At 40.7% G+C, this 18,804-nt stretch overlaps 2 protein-coding genes across 4 annotated transcripts in view; one reads left to right on the top strand and one right to left on the bottom strand.

Moving 5' to 3' along the window:
* LOC140735520 (putative sodium-coupled neutral amino acid transporter 10) overlaps window positions 1–4,191 on the bottom strand; it is a 260,330-nt gene extending 256,139 nt beyond the window's left edge. For both annotated transcript variants that reach the window (XR_012100763.1, XR_012100764.1), the window contains exons 1-2: window positions 3,660–4,191; window positions 2,221–2,412 (exon numbers count right to left, since the gene is read on the bottom strand). The gene's annotated coding sequence lies outside the window, so the exon portion shown is untranslated. The remainder of the gene's footprint in view (window positions 1–2,220; window positions 2,413–3,659) is intronic.
* A 19-nt stretch (window positions 4,192–4,210) lies between these two features.
* tnrc18 (trinucleotide repeat containing 18) overlaps window positions 4,211–18,804 on the top strand; it is a 173,339-nt gene continuing 158,745 nt past the window's right edge. The window contains exon 1 of one of the 2 annotated variants that reach the window (XM_073060680.1): window positions 4,211–4,271. The gene's annotated coding sequence lies outside the window, so the exon portion shown is untranslated. Of the gene's footprint in view, window positions 4,272–18,572; window positions 18,708–18,804 lie in introns of those variants that run through there. The other variant, XM_073060681.1, reaches the window with a different exon arrangement.

The raw sequence follows: 18,804 nt of genomic DNA, 5'->3' as shown, positions 1-18,804 counted from the left end.
AAGAGCATAAGAAAAGGGATTCCTCCTTCAATATCTGCCTGGTCTGCATTGTCTAGGATACTGTGTGGAGTCATGGGACAGATGCGGCGGAGGTCTCCTCTGGGGAACGGTCAATTATTTAATTATACAGGACTGCATTCATTAAGGGTGCGGGTCTGTTTCGTCGAGCCGGGGCAGATCGGTTAGAAACACAACGGTCTGCATCAACTGCTTGCTGACTGCATGAAATGAAGGTCAAATGCAATAACAAAGGCTCCAAGTTTACCTTGAACTTCCCTGTCTGCACATATGGGAAAACCAGAGATGAATTCCCCAGCATTTTTTTTATTTATGCTGATATTGTCATGCTTCATTCTCTCTCTCCCTCACACAGTATGTTCATTATTTAACAGGCTATTCATCTGCTTTTCAATCACCTTTACCAATTGATGTATGTCTATTCACACATTTATATCCGTAGATCTTACACTCATTTTTATCGCTTATGCCATTTAAGATATGTGTTATTTTAGCTTGATTCGTGACATATTAGGAGAAATCTGCATCTGAATTCCATTGTGCCCATTACATTTTTTAATTTGACTTCCTTGTTTTTCTAAACATTACAGATCTTAAGATTTGATACACTCACACTTTTGCCAGTATTTATCTATATTTCGCTGCACGTTCACCTTTGGCGAAGTCATTCTATGCATGGGATCCCTTTCTCTGTCACTGTGCTTGGTTGTTGAGATATCCCCAAACGCTTCAAGGTGAACCCACGAACTTTCCGTTTTCGGGGTTTCTTGTTGACTCACACTGTAAGAGCCTCTTGTGTAAGTATCATTCTTCGGCTGAGTCGGAGACAGGTTAATGCCCGGTCTCTGCCCCCGGGCACGTTGTCTCGAAAAGCTGGTAGTCTTAACTGGTTCTTTTTTTAAATCTGATGTAATTCTTTCAGAAAGCAATGTTTTTTTTTAAATATTTAGATTTTTAAAAGGGTCACTCAGAATTAAACGTTATGTTTCCCTAAATTGCTGACGGGTAACCTTATGTGGAAAAAGGCGGACTGGAAGGATTACGGTGCGAAAGTAGAATTCAACATTTAACACACATGCAGTGTGGGGAGAGTGAGTACTCCACATTACGGAGGGGGCTGGGAAAATGTATGTAATTACACGATGGAACAGAAAAAGAGGGACAAGAAACCCAACAGCATTACAAATATGTAGAGCACACAGGGACGGTGATAGAATGATTCAGATAGCCAATGAAAAACTGAGCTGTTACTGTAGGTAAAAGATACTCATTTATATTGGAAAAAAAGTTCTGCGCAATAGCAGTTAATTAATACCGAGGTGGTATTGACAGTTGTGTTTTCTCGAACATATTTGTCATCAATGGTGTACTTTCTTTTCAGTCCGATTTTCCCCAAAAAGTGTCAGCAGGATCTGAATCAGTTTAAGTGTACATTTTCATTCCAGGCAGTCTGTTGCACAGCTTCGAAGGTAGGAACCACCGGGTTGGTCGTTACCGCATTGATTAGGATACTGAAGATGGCTAGAGGACACAAAGCAAGGCACTGCAGGATATGTTTGGATTGGGGGGGGGGGCGCGCTACAATAGACGGGGGATGTTAAAGAGATTATTTGAGTGAGGGGACGGGAAGAATGAAAAAGGAGACTATCATGTACCTGTACGGAATGATTGAGGGAATTTATTGCATACAGCAATGATTGCTGTACATCGGGATACACTCGCGTTCTTTTTTTTAAAGAAAAGGATTGCTGTAATTTATTAAACTGCACACGACCAGGAGCTGAATAGGAATACTATTGACCTTTCGACAATCGAACAACATTCGAGTGATATCTGTTGCATTATCCATCTTATTTCCTTCGGAACTATTGAGGTAAAGATGTTTGGTCATTTTACATCCAGTGATATAAGAATGGCCCTGATAGCTGTTTTATTTCCATTGTCCATTCGAAGTGGTATCAGTCCTTTACTCATTATAAATGTCTACATTGCAAGTAATGTTCATTTGATTTGTTAATTATATTGCTGTCTGTGTAAAATATATTATACATTTTATGTATCAAATTCTGAGTTGGATATTGATCACAACCTTAGTTCTTTTACCTTTTATTTCCGATTTCCTTATATCATTCTGCTTCTCCCATAAAACACACAATAGTCATACAGATCTTTCATTCTTGAGAGACCTTTCATCGCGCCTACCTTTTAATGAGCAGAGTGCCTCATTTGTTCAGCACGTCAGTGGAGGCAACAGAATAACGAGCCCCATTACGGCTCAAACTCGCGGCTCCTCACTGCCTTTCAGTTTAAAAAAAATACAAAAAAGTTCACGGTTTTATTTCAGCAAACGTGAATTCTTCAGCCTGCATCGTATTTTCCTCGACAGTTTGCAACCTACAGAGAGAAACACACTGGCTTTAATCCTAAACTGCCAGTCTTAAAAGTCATCCGCGTTTAAACAAATATAAATTTCATGAGGGCACAGTGGCGCAGGAACACTTCGTGAGAATTATTTGTTGGATTTGAACAGATGTAACTGGTGCAGCAGTGCCTGCTCGATTAAAGAGAGAAAAATGTTAAAATGTCCTGATTGCACGTGTAAAACTATCGGTGACTGTACGTAGCGAGTCCTTTATGCAATCCACGGTCCTGTCGTGACCATGTTATTACAATGTATTTTCGCTAAACAACTTCATTTTAATGGTTTCAATAACTATTTACTGAAATTACATTATTTTGCAATCTTTATGTGGTTTTGCGTTTGCCTCGAGGACGTCAGGACACTGCGCTTCGAAGTTACATTATTTGCCACGTATCCCTGTGCAAGGATCCAGATGCATTTTCATTCAACGCTGAGTTTTCAGTGACTAGTAGCTAAATGGAACAAGTGTGTGTGTGTGTGTGTGTGTGTGTGAGAGAGAGAAAGAGAGAGAGAGAGAGAGAGAGTGTGTGTGTGTGTGTGTGTGTGTGTGTGTGTGTGTGTGTGTGTGTGTGTGTGTGTGTGTGTCTGGAGAGAGCGAGAAAGCTTACGACGGACCCCCAGATCTACGTTCCCCCCACCTATCCTCGCAGGCTCCCCGGAGGACAAACAGCTTTTGCCTCTACCTCCTCTCTCATCTCATCTCTCTGTACGCTCCATCGGGCTGATTAACAAAATGCCAAACGCAACTCTATTCCTAATTCCCCAGACGTCAGTGTCAATCAGCTTTTAGATATATACAGCTGTGGGCGACTTCTTCCTTCACTAAATCTGCAGCTCTATAAATTGTTAGGGGTGGGGGTTGGGGTAAAATAAAGGGTTCGGAGACACCGAAGAACTACGCTACAGCTCCAAAGCAAGTCTCGTAACCGCATGGGAAAATGGGGAAAGGACAATATAATGTTATCCATCAATGTGTTTGAGTCGGAGAATAGAAAGCAGAATGAGATGAGGTAAAATATTAAACGAGTCCCACATGTATCTTCAATGCGGACAGGCTGATCGATTAGATGACGGGTTATTAAAAAAATGCATACATTGCGTGTTCCGATCGTATTAACGTTGGTTAAATTCCCTTCATGTCCCACACTCTTTAAAAAAAAACACAAAAAAAAATCTTTCTCACAATTGCCCTTCCCATTTCCCAAGAAAGACGACTCACCTTCTTGCAAATAAATAACAGGGTACGAAAGGGTTGGGTGGAGATTAACTTGATCTGTCTTGCTCGGGACTTCACGGTGAGATTGAAAAATAAATCTTCAGAATGCCCTTGAGTAACTTCTCAGCAAATTCTCCATTGCAGCGACTCGGTCTACCTGGAAAACAACAAGCCGGTAACAGTGACAGAATTTGTTTATGCGATATTTGAACCCAGCTAGAAAGAAAATGTCACATTTAATCTGACCACCGCAGTTTGGGCGGTTGTAGACAAAAAAAGCAACCACCCCTCCCCCTGCTCCGGACTCCAATAAACAAAAGGAATCGAGATCTTTGTTACGGTAAATGAGTTTCCAAGATGTTAAAATGCAGTTGCGCCTTTGCTAAACAGGAATCCGAGAAATCTATAAATCGTCGAATCGGTTAATAATAGAGAGATATATGACGGTGCAAAATCATGTCCTCCACCCTTCTGATCCATGCTTTCCGGAGGGAGGGTTTTGAGACGGGATGAACAGCTACAGAGGTTTCAGGCACATTCACACGACACCCACTATTGCAGAGAATAGTCCCCCCCTCTTAAAGCGGGTACGCACAATTGAAACGGGTCCGACTGGTCAGTTATTACCATTTTTCTTTTATTTGCGTCGGTTGATAGTGTAGTCGTTTTGTTCACCTGAAAATTTAGTCCTGCGTTTTCATTTCCACTTCAAAAATAAATGTTGCGCAACCAAAAATGAACTGGTTTTAGGTTCGCGAGCCGAAACAGTGTAGATGGTTTGATACTTTATGGAGCCGTGTGGACACGTTGACTCCATCGAAAACTCTGAGATTACAGTGGTAATTTATTGAGCTAATTTAACAAACTAGAGATTAATGCAGTACCGTTAATGCATAGTTGGATGTTAGACGTTATTTCTGTGCAAGGGTAAACAGCAGAGAAAACATTGGGAATTGGGGTAGTGCTTCGGGACTCGAATGAAATACGCGTAATGAGAACTTTAGCGTGGAATAGCAGTTTCAAGTCAATTTTACATGCTTGAAATCAGCAGACCAGCAATGTGCTTACACCAGGAAATATAACAGCAAGGAAATTGCGCTAACAAAATTACGCGAGTAAAACTATTGGGTAACATTATATAAGATACGCAGACATCACGCACCAGCGTCTTTCCAGATCTCAATGTTTGGCTATTAACGATCTGGGGAAGAGGGACACGGACATTTAATTCGACCTGTTCCTCTCGATTACGCGTGGGTGACATGACAGCTTTAATAATCCAAGGACAACGGCTTCACACAAAGAAGCGTCTCTTCAGTCGTTTTTTATAACCCTCTGACTTGTCTTGATTTAGCAACATACTCATCGACGAAAGATTCGAACAGCTTTACTAAAGGACTGGGTCTAAGTATTCCGAATTACAATGCAACCGGGACTAAAACCGCGGAAGACCCGGAGGGGTGCTTGCAATTCATTTCATTTTCGATGTTCTGGGGGAAACAACAGGGGTCCCAGTTACCAGCACCCTGTGACAGCGTGCGAGTTGTATCCTTGTTTGTTTCTCATTTTTTTAACTGGTTGTTTGATGGAAAATAAAGACACTTATTGAAGTCCATTTGGTCCAATCGCACATTACAATACTTTAAATGTGGGAACAATAGATTTGCGACACTCCGCTCAGTTTTTTAAAAGCTCGACGTATGCGGTGTGCGGACCCAACGAAGCCCGGTCCGATTCAAGTGGAGCATTCACAAAACATTTAGTTTAATCTCGGCCAGATACAACTCCCGACTAGAATATCTTTATTTCTTAGCAACATCAGATACTGATACTGTCTATCAATATGAGACAGTAATACAAAAACGGCATTTGGTTTATCACTGGTTAGATGTGTTGTGTAAAGCAAGAATCGGAAAAGTTGGTCATTAGAAGGCCTCTTTATTATTCGGAATCGAAATAAATTGCGCCATAAGTCAATTACAAATCAATGTCGGGTTCAGAGAGTGAGAGCGAGCCGGCCGTTTGAAGGGAAGAGGAATGTTGTTCAGTGAGTGGATTCGGGGGGGCGGGCCTCTCCGGGGACATGTGACCACGGGCTGGTGATTCCATTGATTTTCGTGCCGCGGCGCTCCAGACTCGGCTGGGAGCGACACCAGAGAGGCCGGGGCCTCCTATCAGGGGCAATGGGGATTCAGACGGCGAACAGTCCCTAACGCCGTCACCAGCCACATGCTCTCCGTCTGCTTTGAGCTCCATTTCTCTTTCAGTTATCGCTGCTCCGATCTTGTGCATTTCGTAGGGGGAAAAAAATCAAACAAAAAAACAAAAGCAACAGAGCAGTTGTTTCATAAAATCGCCACTGTGTTCCTCAGTGAAACGTTAATCTCCTTTTCTCCCTTCTATCGGCCTCGAACTAAACTGCATGTTCCCCAGTGAGTACTGTGTATGTGTTTCGCGGGGAGAATGACTGTTGCTGTGTTTCCACAGGCGCTCCATTCTTTCGACGCTGCCGGAAAGAAAACCATTTGTGCACGTTTGTTGGAGCCGAATCCTAGAGGGCATTCCGCTCTGATCAATGCATAAGTCAACGTGACACAAAATGGGTTTTAGGTTTGCAAAAAAAAAAATGTCTCGGAGGACTAAGAGGCAGAAAAAAAGAGGTTTTGTTTCAAAAACACTATCGTGTAGTTTCGTGTAACATAACTACCCGCGCAAACGTTGGTAAGTTGTTGAGAATCGAGCAGCGTTTGAGAACCTTGGTGTAAGATGGTTTTGTAGATGTGAGATCCGCTTCGGCTGTTGCGGATAGTTTACCCTTTGCCTTCACCACCCCCCACCCAGCCATCCCCTGTCTGGATTTTGCAGAGGTTGGAATCGGGCCAAAACTCACTGAAGCTTGATTGAGCGTTGCAATTCTGTAATGGAAATTAAATCCCAAACTCCTCCGCTTCTTCCTTCATCTCGTTAGACTCGCCAAGGCAGATAGTTTTAAGAAAGGGTGAGAGGGTGGGGGATGGGACGAAATGAATGCAGCATGTATTTACAAGTCGATTGTGACCTCGATCCCGTGGCCTGTAATAAAGTCTTCACATCTGTCGTTCAAAGCGTCTCTGTAATCTGCTGCATTCCCAGCATCGCGTGTTTTGCAAGGTTATGTGTGGTGCAGTTTACTGTGGCGGTGAATTCTCCATAACGATTTCCTCCCTCTAAGCGTTCCTCTTAGAGGACGAGAAAATCAAAACGCCAGAAAAAATATCAATTCCTAGTTTTTTTAATTTGAAAAAAACTTTCTCACCTCGTAAACCGATCTACTGATTCGGTATACGCTTACTAAACTGTCACCGAGTACGTTCTGACAAAAGGCCTTCGATCTGAAATCTTACCTCTACTTCTTATCCCACAAATACCGCTTAACTTGCTGGGTGTTTTCTGCATTGTAAACTTTTATTTCAGATTTTCAGCATCTTTTTTTTTCGATTTTCGGTGCACGTTAACTGTGCCACCGACTGAATTAGGAGCGTTTTGTTTAAAATACTGTTATGGAATTGTAAGCTGCTGACTCGGTAAGCACGTTAGGTAAACTTCTGACTCAGTACACATTAACTAACGACTTTTGTAACCACCGCCCTCCTCCACTGGTCTGCTACCCTACCCCCCCCCCCCTCCGGAAATAAAGACGGGACTGTTGGCATCCGGCACCGTTTGACCCAGCCGAATTATTCTCTTTGTAGACTTCCCAGACTGCCTGTTAATGGAGCTATTTATATTTAAATTCATTTTCATTCTTTGAAAAGAGAATGACGAAGATTCACAGACGTGTTTAAAACTTCCAAACACTGGACAGTTGGCACGGTGCAGGTATTCATTCACAATGCCAGTATAAGTTGCACATTTGTGTACGTGTGTGTGTGTGTGTGTGAGAGAGAGAGATGTGCGCGTAAAAGGACGTGGGAGGGGTCGGTAACATACAGAAGCATGAAGGCACACACTCAGCGATTCAGGAACAGCTTCTTCCCTTCTGCCATCCGATTCCTAAATGGACATTGAGCCCATGAACACTACCTCACTTTTTATTATTTCTGTTTTTGCATTATTTTAAATTTAACTTGTATATTCATTGTAATTGATTTACTTATCTATATTATGTATTGCATTGAACTGCTGCCGCTAAATTAACAAATTTCACGACACATGCGGCTGATATTAAACCTGATTCTGATATAGGCTCATTTCCAATTGTGGGCTGTCAATGTCAGGCCAAACCTTGTATTTAAATTCAGCCCATCTGCTGGGAAACGGCCGGTAAATAGAACGCTTTTAAAAAATAAGCTAAAGTTTAGAAAGAAAAATTGCAAGTTGACATGATGGTGAACGTTCTCAGGCCTGCTTTTCTATTTGAGTTCTTTGCTAACTTATCAAAGATTGTTGAAAATAAAGGATTCAAAATACAACATTTATACTTTATCAACGTAAAAGAATTGGAATCCAAAAATTCTAGCGCATAATATTTTTAATCTAGAAAAATTCGACAGGTATTTGCGAAACTTATTCAAATTCGTACTACACGATTTGTCTTGCGTTATACGCTTATTACAGAAACATACACTTGCCAGTTATTTTTTGATCTTTCATAATTCTTCCCTTCAGCCCTTGTCAAATATTCTCAACTGAGTTCCAAGTGGAGAACCTATGACTCCTCTCCTTTGCCTCTGTACCTCTCTACTTCTGGGTCTCTACGTTTGACTTGCGCTCTGGGACAGACTGAACGAACTGTTCTTAACACGGAGCTGACAGTAGCCGCTCTAGATTTCTAGATCTTTGCCACGTCCCAGGGCACTCCATGAATCAATTTTCTATCCATACTAAAACTTCACATTCTTAAATTATTTAAAATGTACGTTTCCTTGCCAGCAATTGGCATTATTAAAGTAACTGTGGATAAACGTTGTAAATTACTACTTTATTCCCTTTGTGTATCTTTACTTATTTTTCTCAACCGAAAAAATAGTGTCAGCCTTTATGTACAGTAACGATGGGTGTCTCATTCACTTCGATACCACGTAGTCAAGATTGGTATCTTGTTGCTATGTAATTATATTAACGCTTTATTATTATATATTCTGCATTGGCACGTTGTTATGGTATATTCAGGAATAACATTCTTATATCGCTATCTTACCACTTTCAGAAAATTTAGTTAAGATCCCACAGCCCCCGTTCATATCCTATTACATCGCAGACAATCCTTATAAAACCAGAAGTCTCCTCGATTTACGGGGAATCTTTTAGCGTCGACAATGTCATCTTCAGAATCATAATCAGATTTGATTTCATTGGTATATGTCGGGAAATATATTTACTACCTTAATTTCACTTAATTTTTTAGAACAGAAAGAGCTTTATGTTGGTATTTGCATTGTTGATATTCCGGAAAAAAAAAACCATCATCTGCATTCAGAATAGCAATGCTATTAAATATATAAATCTGGAATCTTATGTCACCAATAGTTCCAATCATAGTTAATCTCTAATGCATTCTGATCATTAATCCCTTCTGTGTTATTCGTCTGAAAGTATAAAACCTAAATAATAAACCGCTTTACGTCAGAACCTTTGGGTTAAAATCAGATTAGATGTTTCACATAAACGTTATTAGCATCAATTTCTGTTACTTACTTTAGAACTGTTTGTTCCATACTTATATCACTGGGTTGGTCTAAAGACTTAATGCCACTGGTAAAATGATAATGGAGACTAATTGCAGCAAGCTACCTGGATGGAAATTGCTTCGTTTGCCTTTCAGAGCCATTCCTTTCCTTTCTCTTGGTTCCCTGTGATTGCCATTGCTGTTTAAATAAATTAGTTATTGACTTTTTTTGGGGGGGCAAGAAACGTAAATTTAGAGAGTGTTAGTCTGAAGTGCAAACGTATCTTCACATTTCAAGTAATTAAATACATACAGCATTTAGAACAGCCAAGTCTGAAATCCTAACAGAGACCAGACGCACAACTGTGGCATTTTCCTGTCTGATATCTGTACAGGGTAATATAAACCCAGTCCAACAAAGTGAATAGCTATTAAATGCGTTTTTCCTCTTCTCGAGAATAGCCTTTTAGCTGAAAAACTCTCCAAATAGTGCTCTATAATACAACCATCAGTTCACATTTACTGGAACTGTTTGCCTTCTCCTCATGAAACCTTTTACGAAATGGAAGTGGGGTGGGAGGGGGGGGGGGAGAAATGAATTAAAGAAAGAAGTAAAAATCTAAATTAATCAAATGCGAAATAATATTTATAAGCGTCCTACATTCTTGTATGGTGACTTGAATTCTTCACATCTGTACTTTTCCTTTTAGGGGATTAATTTAAATATAGATCGATTTTCGTGACATGAAAAGACCGAGGATCACCTCGGGTCATCGATGTCACTACCATATTGGCCTTCAGTATACGTGTAGATATTAAGTACAATTAAATGCTTCACCAGGTAACCGGACTGCTGTACTTCGTGCCGGAGAGATCAAGTAATAAGTAAAGTTATTTTTTCCCTGAGAAAATGTATTTGTGTCGGATATGCTGGCTACATTTTATCTACAGATTGTTTGGTAATCCATACATTAGGAATCCCATACTCCGGTCTATATACAGTATACAGAAAAGAATGGCATTCTAAATGTCAGAATGTGCTTATGCGGATTTCAGGCAGCGATGGGGGAGGGGCAGTCACTCGAGACAGATGTCCTTTTCCTCCTTCGGTAGAAACATTTCATGTAAACTGCTATATTTTACTAGAGACTTCTTAAAAAAAAAGATCATCTGCATTTTACTGCCGAATTTGTTCTCTTTGAGATTTTTGAGCAGGTTTATACAACCTGAAAAGGAGCTCGAAGAGTTTGAGATTACTGAAGTCGTCAAAGCGTTAATACACGTCTCTCAGGAAAAACGAACATGATGGAAAGTGCTGATAAACTCGTCTTTCTGGCTTCAGTCGCTTTCCATGTGTTGAGTGATATAACTTGGACTGATCCCGTGTCTTGTAACATCGCCCCATTCTCTCTTTAGTTCATTTTGCTTCTCTTCCTCTGCGCCATTCAATTAGTCTTTCTCTCTCTCCACGTTCCCATTTTAATTCCCCCGCACTATTTATTCTCCAGAGCTGGTTGATTACCGTCTCCTATCTTGTTATCTCTGTCCTTCCCTCCTATTCCCTCCACACTCGGTTTTTCCCTCTTCCACATGATTCATTCGCACAGAGCAGCTGATATCGGACACTCATTAGGAAACAGATGAGGCACAGTTTTGTACCAGCATGCAAAGTCCCTATAATAAATCAAACGACGCAGACAGAGACAGCGTGGACAAAATAAATACGCAAGAATTCGCGTTTGGATCTTTTTTGTTATAACTTTATCGGGATGTGCCATTTCAATACCCATGTCTTATTTTTAAATTTATACATAGCATAGCCTTAGGTTAAATAATATTTTAAGAGCCTTTTTTTTTCTTTTTAAGCATCGTCCAATGCTTAGCATATTGTCAGAAGAAACAAAGACAATATTTGCCATTCGCAAATTTTGCAACTTTATTAAATGTCATGTCCTGTTCTCATAGATTCATTCTCCTCACATGTCATGGGAAATATAGCCATTCAGATTATTCACTTTTCTATGTATGTTCAAACCATTAGGTTACTGTGATAGGAGTTTAAGTAAAAGAAACCGGTCGCCCGGAGATTACCTGTGAATTTTGTGATTATGTAAAAGAGGCGCATAGTTCGCCAGTCACAAAAATTTACTTCGTCAATTTCGCGTCAGTTTCTCGGGTTTCCGAATCAACTGGTGGCTGTAACAAAATGCACCGTCGCTGCAGCGCTCACGTGTAAGTGACCTTAAAAAATGCGACCCTGTTTGAAATGATCGCAATGTTCCGTTTGATTAGGTGAGTGAGTTATAAAGAAGCAAATCCAGAAAGAAGAGCTCTTTGAATCCAAAAGGAGATATAGAAGAGACCCTGTACTTCGAATATAAAACGCTTAAGGTTCTCGCCTGCATGTTCCAACAAGCCTTATTACTCAAGTCAGGATTTGTACTAAAGGCAGGCACTGAAAAATATCCGTTATCTACCGTTCTTTGTAAGCTCACAAGAAGTTCATTTATAGGAAGCCAGTGACTCCAGGATAGCTTGCTTAATTTCCGATTTCACATGTTGGCTTGCATTTCTATTTATGGAAGGAAGTATGTGAGGTATAACTCTCCCTCAACCAGGTCCCTGCCACACACAGATCAGGTTTATTGAAAACCTCAGGTGCTTATCAAGATTAGCTTTTCTAGCTTCACCCTCTTTTTCCTCCTCCGCAACTATCAAGCACCAACCTTGAATCACTTTCCAAAATTGTTTGTGAAACACTCCTTCCCGGTTCTCTAGTTGGATGCTCTGATTTATGACCCCGGGTTTAAAGGGTATTCTGTGTATTTGACAGCTGCTTCATCGCTATCCTAACACAGAAAAAAAGACGAAAACTACTAAAGAAACTACGTTGCATGTGTGGAAGTAAACGCGACTGTGCAGTAGAAAAGGAAGCAAACTGCTACCATTAAAAAAAAATCTTACAAGGCTAATATAGACCACTGGGAATTTTTAGTAACTTCTCGGTTTGGTTTATTGTGGGCGTTAGCAAACTGATAGAATGGGGTCGCTTAAGTTACCACATTAATAAAAAGGCGAGCGTATGGAGTTGCGTTCCGTTAACGATTGGGCAAGGCAATTGAAATTTGAAATGGCAGAAAATGACCAGATCCGAGTGAATTGAGGCTTTTATGATATGTTGCACCAGCTCCAAATAATAATGTACCGTGTGTGGACCTGGAATCTATCAGCGTAGTCAATGTGCACCGTCCGGCATTGAATCGGTGCCTCGTCTGTGGCTGTGCGGTTGTATTTGGACTTTCTTAGTGTAGTTTTTGTCAAAAAGTACAGTAAGCATTTAGTAATTAGCATGTACTGGCGACCGACTCAGAGACAAAATAAATTGCCCCTCTAAACAAACTGGACCCCAGTAAGGATCTTCACTCATACCTTTAATGGTGGAACTTATTAAGAAACGTATATTTAAATTGTTTTAATTAACTTGTGTTTTATTTACATAATATTCCACAAGACTTTACAAAGTAGTATAAAAAGGGTGAGAGCGTTATGTGGAAATCAATAGCTATTGTACAAGTAAAAGGTTTAGCCAACCAGCGATATATTTGCAACAGCAGTAGTTAAAATCCTGCACCGTCCAGCTATCTTGCAATCATTGTCTAATGATTTTGGAGAAGATACTTTATAATATGGAAAATCATAGTTAGAATTTGTGATGAAGTGTTCAAAAACTTTATATAAGCAAGGATAATGGAGCATTGGCTTAGAAAATCTCGTTTACTGGAAGAGCTAGGAAGGAAATCTGCAAGCTCTCCTTGGAGATTGATTTGGTTGGATCGCCAACTTTAACGCGAAGGACAAGACGAGAATATCAAGGTGTATCATGGTATTGAATTGTGTTTGTATCATTTATCAGTTCATTTTACAGGACAGCCAAGTTTAATTTCGTGGCAGAAAGGAATTTTGTTTTGTTGTGCAAAGCCTGCTCTTAAATCCCCTCTAATCTTCAGCCTCCCATTTTAACCACTCCACCCCTTCCCCCATTACAAACACAAGCGCGCGTGCACACACAAACACACACGCGCGCGCGCACACACACACACATACACACACGCGCACACACATACATACACACACACAAGCAAACAACCATTTTTGTTTGCACAAAAGAGATTCTGGAAATCCAAATTTGCGACGGAATTAATGAAAATACTTGAGAACAACAGCAGTCCACGCGTACTCTCCGATGAGGCATATTCCCACACAAGGAAGTGCTAATCACAGTCCTGATCTAATAAGAAACTAGCACCAGTTGTATCCAGTGGGAAAAGAAACGGCGAACAGTGTGCATTTTGTTTATCTCGCTGTTTACTTGGCTCCACTGGCAGACCAAAGAATTCAATGGTGATTCATGAGATAAGTTAGCTGTCAAGACCTCATATCTAATGACTGTGACTTCACGTTTTTCTATTCTGCGGTTCTAAGGCAGAGCCATATTGATACAAGTTCTTTCGGTTTTCAGCGTGTTTGTTTGAAAAACCATGCTGTTCTAACGTAAAGCGTCCCTTACTGGGTCTCCTTGGAGAGAATTTCATTCGACGCGTCGCCACGTATATTAGACTTTGAGATATGCCTTTTCCAGTTCTTTATAAATCTGTATGCAATTGTTCTGAAAAAATATTTCCTACATCAAATATTGCCGACAGTTCTAAAATCTTAAGGGTTAAAGAGCATTTTCGTTGGGCGCGACATGGCAAACCAGTAAAGTTTATTTCATTGTTGCCGATTACTTAATAAAAAGACAAGCTTAAATTCCACTCATAGCCCATAATACTCGAAACTAAAGTGACCGCATTATACCCAGCACGCCACTCCTGAAACAAATGGTCTGTTTAATTGAGATTTTTTAAATTTTGTGATCACATTGTTTTCATTATTTGAACCGAGGGATATCACTAGTTTGCCAACGTCCAGGCGCACCGGAGAGAACACAAATTATAACCTAGTTACTTTGCCGTAAGTATTTTTGTTTTTTTTTTAATTGCTGTCGCCGATGTTTTCCAATTACTTGACTGTTGACCAGTACAACAAATAAGTCTAACACACCTGAAGCCAGAAGGGGAATCAGCGATCGCACGCGTTTATTAAAGAGCCTATAACAAGTAAAGAAATGAGAAATGTTCGAAGATCTACGTGCCAGAGTCATCGTATAATAAAACCAACATAGTTTTGTTTATAAAAACGCACAAAAGCATAAAAATAGAAGCAGACTTTTTCCGGTTTACCGAAGTTCGGGTAAAATCGCTAAATCCGCAGCTACCACCAACGTTCCACCCTACCTTAGAGAAACCGAAGTTACAGAAACGTCTAAACAAGATACAGAAAGAATTGTGTCAAAGGCTGATTTGTTGACCGCTGAATCATTTCATTATCTCAACGCGCCGGTTCGTTTTATTGACTTAAAAGAAGTAAGGTTTAAAACACGCCTCGTTTTGTCAACCCCACCCCCTTCAGTTGAATGTGAAAGGACAGCCACAATAGCATCCTTATCTGCAGATAGCTTCAACCAGTTCATTCCGGTTACTCTGTGAGCTGCAGATAGGCCGTTTCTGATATCGCAATGTAGCGAAGTAACGTTACAGTGGTATGTGTACTGTGTTTTACAATGTGGTCATGTTGTAACTCATGACTTAGTCTCGGGACATTAAGTTTGCCAAGAATATGAAACAGAAATGCTATATATTTTGCAGTCCGCTCTGAAATGATACCGCCGCGTATTATGGAGCAGGCGCTTGGTTAATTATTGTACAACAACATTATTGTTAGGCAGTGTTAAGATTTATCTTAGCAACCGAAACGCTGACATTGTATTTATAATGCGCATTCGTCTAATCGCGCCTTTCCTCCAAATATGCTGAAGCATGTAAGCACGCGGTCAGTGTTTTAATTCAGATCGATTGTACAGGATCTGGACGGTGACAAATAAATGGGTTGAAAAAAAAGCAACGCCCTAACATAATTTACTGTGGTCAGTCCGGTGAGATTTATTGCCGCCACTGCACCTCTGATCTCGAGCTTGGTGAAGAACTGTTTGCAATGCAAATATCCGGGGAAATTAACTGATTTAAATCAATGAGCATGCACACACTCGCACACAGGGAGAACATATTACGTTTACCCTGGCAAATATAAACGGTGCAAAGTAGACATTATCGATTGCGGCCCAAGGTTACTGAATACACATACCCCAACCTCCATTCGTACAAATTACACAAACAGATTAAATTTTGCTGCAAAGTTCGGGGAGAATTTTACTCTTGTGAACTCAGTTTTCAGCTGCTCAAATCAGAAGCTGAACCGACATGTTCATCAATAAACCAACAAAGTTCTTCAGAAAACTGACAGTCGCGCTTTAAAAGCTGAAATGTATGTGCTGGGAATTGGGATTGGGAATCCAGCTCTGACTGAGAACGGCATTTCACTGTCCATTGTGGATCATAATTATAAGACTTTAAAATTAATATCAGAATGCCTCACAGGACTTATGCTATAGGAACAGCAGAGAAATCAGAACATACTATAGTTGGATTATCAAAAACTATGTTGATTGACATATAGGGACCTAAAGTAGCATGCCAGGTAGGCGACAGTCTTTAAAATAGACTTTAAACTTTGAACGTTTTATTACATCCATTTCCAACCTTCTGGAACAACATATACGGTGGTATCAAGCTCACCTTCTCTAAATTAATGCCATTTTCCCCCACGATGTTTTATAGCAAGCATCAACGATTCGAATCAAACAATATATTGGTTTGAGGTTCAGACCTTGCGGGCAATAACTCGGGAGTCAGTAGTGCTGTTTACACAGGGCATTTGAAGCGACACGGCCATATCAGCTTAATCGAAAGTATTAGGTACATATTTTTATTTATGACTTATTTTTATTTCTGACTTACTGGCGCCAAGGACACTGGCGTTGCTCAAGTCTGAGAATCAATGTTTTACTTCTTAAAAAGGAAAATACCGGAATCTGTGTTTATTTTTAAATCACCCTCGCATCAGGTAAAGGTTTGCTAAAGTTGCCAATGCTGTTATTATAAGCTATGCAATTTTTTTTTGTTGGCGTTTAAAAATTCATCAGCTAACTCAAGATCTATACGAGGACTGTCAGTAATTGCGTTCCTCTGATAGTTTCAACCACGGCAGAACTTGGTCTGGATGGAATAAAAACTTCAAAATGACCTTGCACTCCTTTTCTGGACCATAATACACATTTGTTTTCTGAGAGTGACCTTTTCACATCAAGCTGTGAGAGCCACTCCAGCCAGCATTTATGACTCAAAAGAACAAGACCCAGTTGTAAAATGTACAGCTTATACCCAATCCGCAAAGAATTTACCCCAACTAATTAAAATCTGAATGCTAAGCATTTCATATTAGAACCAAGACGTCCCATTTCAGCCCGATTACAAATGTCCGTTTGAGACATTTGGGGGCAAAGGAATGGCAAAGACCTAAGTCCCTCTGAGTTTTCTCTTTCAGGTCACCCGGTACAGTTTTAGAGCGATTTATCTGTTTGGAGACGGGGCGAGGGAAGGCGGTGGTATATTGCGAGCAGAGAAAGTCGCATCAGTTCGTTTGGCAAAGTATCCGCATTCCCCCTTTGTAAAAACCCTCAAGGCGCTGTAAAAAAAAACTCGAAATGGGGCCCTTCCTCTCGCCGCCTCAGCTGCTCTTCCAAATATTGATTCAATTGCGTTAATCCTCCTAACAGCTTTTTCTAGGTCCTGGGGTGGGGGGGGATGGGGGCAGAGGGAGAGAATTTCGACTGCCGGCCCACCCTGGATTCCAGCACTTTCCACCCTCTAACAATTTTGTTCTATCTGCAATCTTGGCCAAGCAACGACTTTGTATTTGCCTGTAGGGTTTAATTTTCTGTTAAAAATAATTAAACGTGAGTTATTTGTAGAGCGTGGAACAGTGAGAAATAGAAATGAACATTGTAGAAAGCGGGAAGAGGGAGCTTTTTTCACTTTTGCAATCGCCGCATATCTTTCTAACTCCAGCACCCTGCCACGTGTTATTAATGTGTCTGCCAGACAAGCAGAGAATACATTTGCCAGCAAACTGTAACTCGCCACCGAACGTTTGTCACGTAAGCAGTGCTATTTACTGGGGCTTCGTTTAACAAGTATTAAAAAAGCCTTCAACTCAAGGTCGAACTCTCAACCAAATCACTGTATAGAAAACACAGCACAATAAATATAGCCGGGTAACCTTGCAGGCTGCTGTTCGCCCTTCATTACCCATTCCTCAAACATGGCTCCCAACTGACCGAGAGTATTATTTTATATGTATTAAAAACGTGAAATCGCACAGCCGCGGTTCAATTTGTCATCCACACACACATGACGCACTTAAAAGATCAATTAAAGCATCATATAGACAGCCGTATCTCGATTATTGAACAGAAAATTAAAAAAATAAATTGCAATCCCGTTTGTCGATCCAATCATGACCACCACCAACACACAAAGACACATGGATATCTACAACTCGTTATTAACCGGATGATTTATTGTTATACATACCTAATCACATTACAGCTTCTGTTGCATCCCAGTATATTAAACATTGAGTCACACACTGAACAAAACCAGGGGAAAAATACACGCCGTGCTAAATGTAATCAGTTGTCTTAAGATTCCTTGGTACACAAAGAATCCACGGACCAAGCATTGCATTTAATTATAACATGATGGGATGCAATACATTGATTTTCTACATTTTAAAATATAGCAGCGTTTTTTTTCTATTAGAACAGAAAGGAAGGGGGAAAATAAATTGGAAGGAAGCTGTCAGTCATTACTGCTCCATTGATCATTCACAATCTTCTGCATTCTGCTGCTGCCATCAGTCAATCCGCATTAATTGCCCCTCCCCTCCCCCTCTCTGGGCGTCTCTCCCTCTCTCGCTTTCTATCTCGATCCTGTCGCCAATTTGAGACAAACACAACGCTGATGAGTCCTTCAGAAGTTGCTTTTCTTTCATTCGAGGCGCGATTGTGCCTGGGAGATATTCAGATGAGCTCTTCCAAACATTCAGACGGTTGTTCCCCTGGCGCTCGGGGAGCTCATTACTATTTTAGTCCCTTTCCTTGTGTTAGGGAACTTGAGGAACTTGAAACCGCCTGAAAAAAACATGAGACAACACGGCGAGGCTGAGTAGTTGGGGAACTTGAAACTCCTCGCCAGATTCTTATTACTATTTTGATCATTCACGAGAGAATGGGCAACCTCGAAACCGTACTATACTGAGTACTATTGTGATCGTTCAATGCCGTACAAAGGATCGCCTTGAAACCTCCCGTGCTCTCTAATTGGTTTTTCAGGGACGTCGCGAGGGTGAGTTGGCCCCGGGCCAATCAGAGGCGTGTTTACATTGATTGATTGGCAGCTTCTTCAGCCAATCGTAGAGTTATTGACACGGTGTGATTGACAG

This window comes from Hemitrygon akajei, chromosome 11 (genome assembly GCF_048418815.1).
Source record: "Hemitrygon akajei chromosome 11, sHemAka1.3, whole genome shotgun sequence".
Classification (NCBI taxonomy): Eukaryota; Metazoa; Chordata; class Chondrichthyes; order Myliobatiformes; family Dasyatidae; genus Hemitrygon; species Hemitrygon akajei.
Note: the sequence above shows the minus strand (reverse complement) of the source record. Positions and strands in the feature narration are given on the sequence as shown.